Raw genomic sequence first — 5,000 nt, forward strand, 5'->3', positions numbered from 1 at the left:
TGTCTTGTTTCTGTCTTGTTTCAGTCTTGTTTCTGTCTTGTTTCAGTTTTGTTCCAGTTTGCTTTCATCCTTGTTACAGCCTTGTTTCGGTTTTGCTTTAATCTTGTTTCAGTTTTGTTTCAGTCTTCCTTCAGTCATCCTTCAGTATTGTTTCAGTCATGCCTCAGTCTTCATTCAGTATTTTTTCGGTCTTATTTGAATGTACCATTGCGACATAGAAACTTACTACAAATGTAGATACAGCTAGCTGAGTCAAGCAACCGGTATCAACCAAATCCTGAAAGACAGACAGACAGACAGACAGACAAACAGACAGGCAGGCAGATAGACGAATATTAAGAAAGACAGGCAACCAATTTTGTATACAGTCGGTCCAAAAATGTTCTGATTGACAGATGCATATAGACATTTGAACGAGAAAAACTGACCGCCATAGAGGGCGTAGAAAACGGAGGAGGAAGAAAACGGCTGAAGAAAACGGAGTGGGAGAAAATTAAAATGGCGGAAGAAAACGGCTGGAGAAAATGGGAACAGGAGAAGGGAGAATATGGCGAAAAGAGAATATGCGTAAGGGAGAGGAGAGATAAAAAAGAAGACAGAGACGAGGAGAAACGAAGACAGGACAAGACAGAGAGGAAAGAAGATGTAGAGGGGAGATTAAGAAATAAGAAGAAAGAGAAAGGAGAAAATAACGAAGGAAATGACATGGGAATAATAAGGCAAAACAAGGTAAAATGAAGTGAGGAGAAAATGGAATGAGGAATTAACAGGAGAGAAAACGGAAAAAGAGGGAATTAAATCAATAAAGGAAAAGTAAAGAAGAGAGATGATAAATTTAAACTTGGCAAAGCGTCTGTTTCAGCCACCATGTTGAAGTACTCAGGCTGCGTCATTCCTCAATGGCTAGGCAGGCGATCCTGCAGTGGACGCTCACTGATACATAGGGAGTGGAAGGGGAGGACGTCAGTGACCTTTCTAAGTTGAAAGTTGAGTGTGTGACCTTTGAAATTGAGAAAAGTTGAATGGTAGCGTTTGACCAAAAGATCTGTTTATATTATGCAAGACACCATAAGCTTCTATTCTCACAGTCCTCTCACACACTCTCACAGTCCTCTCACACATTCTCACGAATACGGAACTTTCGACATATTCTGAATCATCTCTGAACACTTCAGTATGGTGGCAGACTTTATTGGTTTTGTTTAACCAAACGATAAAAGATTTTATTCAGCAAGTCTTGTGTCGGGGTAATCCCGCCTCCTTTCGACTGAATAAAATAACCCGAAGTTTAGCCAGAATAAAGTATGTATTGCAAAAATAGTGGCGAGGTGTCTACGCCGAGAGACGCTTAGCTTCAAGTGATCTCGTCACCTATGCCCTATATGCTTTGTGTCAACCAGGGCAAGTGACAATTACTGGCAATCATTATTCATCGTGAAAAGAGAGACTGAAACCAATCTGTCACAGCGACACAGACCAATAAAAAACATAAGAATAGAGGTGAATTCAAGATACAATAAAGCCTATTCTAGGCAGTTCCATTTCCTTTGCTACCTGTCATCATTATCCATAAAGTTATTCAATCTACTCTTAAAACAACTAATTGATTTAGCGCTCACTACGCAGCTACTAAGTCTATTGTATTCGTTAACCACCCTGTTGTTAAACCAGATCTTCTCTATTTCCATCTGTAAACCTAAATTTGTCTAATTTAGATTAGACATTAGACCATTTCGCCGCTGAGAAGATTTTTTTTACGAATAAAATCAACTGGCGACAACCAGAGTAAAAGTTGTAATTTTACCGTGACAGTGGTGTGAGCCGCTTTGGGTCCACCTCTCAACTGAATCAAGTAGCCTGTTATAAGGTTCGATCAAATTTTGAAGTTTGTTGGAAGAACTAAGGGACAAACAAATCCAGAGCTTTTACGATGTTGATGCATCTTATAGATTAGGTTTTGGTGTCGCCAGGCGATTTTAATCATTTTTGGAGTGAATTCCGGGGTAAAATCTAACCCGACCTAAAATAATCTAACTTAACTCAGCGTAACTTAACCAAACCTGACTTAATCTAACCTAACCTAACCTAACCTAACCAAACTTAACCTGCCCTAATTTGACCCTTCTTAATCCAAACTGACCTAACCTGACCTAACTTGACCTAATCTGACGTAACTTGACCTAACCTGACCCATCCTGACCTAACCCCATTTATCCCAGCTCATCCCAGGCCAGCTTAGTTAATTCAACCTTCGAGGGACGGCAACCTAAATAAACGTTGTGAATGTATCTCATGTCTTTATCCACAGTCTCTTCTCGGCCCATCTTGCGTTCCCAGGTGACCAAATGTCAAGTCTCGCGTGACCTTCTGTCCTCGGTTAAACATCTGTCCACCTGGCAAATCTCTCTCTCTCTCTCTCTCTCTCTCTCTCTCTCTCTCTCTCTCTCTCTCTCTCTCTCTCTCTCTCTCTCTCTCTCTCTCTCTCTCTCTCTTACACGCGCACGCGCGCACACACACACACGCACGCACGCACACACACACACACACACACACACACACACACACACACACACACACACACACACACACACACACACACACACACACACACACACACACACACTGCACACACACACACACACACACACACACACACACACACACACCACACACACACACACACACACAACACACACACACACACACCCATCCCCACACACACACACACACACACACACACACACACACACACACACACACACACACACACACACACACACACACACACACACACATATATATATATATATATATATATATATATATATATATATATATATATATATATGAGTGGCAGGGTGGTGAGATAAACACCGAGAACCTTTTAAGTTTTATTAACTGACGTTTCGTTCTTAACAGAGCTTCTTCACTCTGAAGAAGCTCTGTTTTGAACGAAACGTCAGTTAATAAAACTTCAACGGTTCTCGGTGTTTATCTCACCACCCTGCCACTCATTTTGTCGTCCATTCCTCAATATATATATATATTATATATATATATATATATATATATATATATATATATATATATATATATATATATATATATATATACTTACAAAGTACACAATACTGGTGCCCCTACCAGATAAATCAGCAGAAACAGTGGCCCAAGCCTTGGTTGACAATACATTCTTTAGGTATAGTATATCTCCTCCCTCCCTCCCATCTTGGCACCTCCTGGATGACGGGTCATCCCTGCATCCTGTCCACTGCCCTGGGTCAGAAGTAGTGTCGCAAGACACAGCACATCCACAGCAAGGCCGCTTCATTAATTCGGGTACAAATGCAATTTATACACATATCCCCTCTCGACCCATAAAAGAGATTCATAGGTTGGAATATTATACAATTCTCATATACCTATAAAAAATATCTATTACCCTCGATTGGCGACATAAGCTTCCACCACCCAACCACCACAACAACAGGTGTGGTTATGAGTGGGTGGATGTGTATGTATTTGCCAACTTCTTCGGTGACAACTTTATACATTTACATACATATATAGTGAAGGTTGAAAACCCAGGGTTAAGAGATGACAGACTTACCTGTAGTAATAGCTGCCAAACAGAAGAGCAGAACGAGAGCCAGCATATCCGTCAGCGTAGACGAAGTCGAAGGCGTTCGCCTTTTACACGCGTTCGGACGCCGCCTCGCCATTGTCGATGAGATTTGCTGATGTACGTCCGTCACGCTGTGATGGTTATACAAGCGGGGTTGGATTCCTGTTACGTGATATGTTGTTATATATATGTGTCACTAAATTTGTTTCAGAAATTATCACTATTACATGGTTTGTTCAAGGAGTGTTAAGATTTCTCTTGTAATAATTTTTTCAGACATTTTGCGCACAAAGTATTGTGTTCGAATCTTAACGAATGTTCACTATTTCTTTCACATACATTAACTTCACAAATTGTACAATTATTAACTTATCTTACTGAAAGATTTCGGATTCATATTAACTAGTTTTTAGTTCTAAAAGACCTTCTTTTCTTCTCTGTATTAAAATCATTTCGGATTTATTATATATTTATCAAATACGTCGTTTCACTATTAAACACAAATAGTTTTGGACATGAAATCAGTTTCTTTTTATCTGGAATGAAATCACAAAATAAATAATTAAAAAGAGAGAAATTGCACTTTTTTTTGTTACAAACTCGAACGCACAACAGTAGAAATAAATATGGAAACAGGATAGATGACAGTACTCAGTCAATCAATCAATCGGTCAGTTAATCAGTCAATGAGTCAATCATTTTGTTAATCAATCAAGATAAATAAATACTGCGATGGCTTATAAACATTCCCCTCCTTCCCCGGAAATGTACGTATGCATGAATGCATGTATGTATATACGTTCGTATGTATGTATGTATGCATGCATGCATGTATGTATGTATGTATGTATGTATGTATGTATGTATGTATGTATGTATGTATGTATGTATGTATGTATGTATGTATGTATGTATGTATGTATGTATGTTTTTATGTATGTACACGCACATATAAAGTACATATATAAATATATATGGACTTAAGGCCACAGCGTTTCAGATTTCATGTTTAAAACATAAATATAAGAGAGAGAGAGAGAGAGAGAGAGAGAGAGAGAGAGAGAGAGAGAGAGAGGGGGGGGAGGAGAGAGAGAGAGAAATTACGGAAACGAGGACAAAAAAGAACGAAGACAGAAATAACAAGAAACACAACGTCGAAACAAACGACGACCAATAAAAATGACAACGACGATGAAGACAAGAACGATTACGACGACGATGATGACGACATGACCTCATTTGCATAAGACGATATTGCAAGTGGGCTGCTATTGGTTACCCACTTGCTGACCTGTGCACAACAGCCTCACCCCCTCATCCCCCACCCCCGCCACACACACACCGTGCCTCCCCTCCACGAGGGGAAACGTTGGAC

General features: G+C 39.7%; 1 long non-coding RNA gene across 1 annotated transcript in view; it reads right to left on the reverse strand.

Moving 5' to 3' along the window:
- LOC143036705 (uncharacterized) overlaps positions 1 to 5,000 on the reverse strand; it is a 227,348-nt gene that overhangs the window by 150,581 nt on the left and 71,767 nt on the right. The window contains exon 2 of the long non-coding RNA XR_012967394.1: positions 3,611 to 4,161. This is a non-coding gene — a long non-coding RNA (uncharacterized LOC143036705). The remainder of the gene's footprint in view (positions 1 to 3,610; positions 4,162 to 5,000) is intronic.

The sequence above is a fragment of the Oratosquilla oratoria genome, chromosome 21, assembly GCF_046742065.1.
Source record: "Oratosquilla oratoria isolate Oo_2021 chromosome 21, ASM4674206v1, whole genome shotgun sequence".
In the NCBI taxonomy this organism is placed as follows: domain Eukaryota; kingdom Metazoa; phylum Arthropoda; class Malacostraca; order Stomatopoda; family Squillidae; genus Oratosquilla; species Oratosquilla oratoria.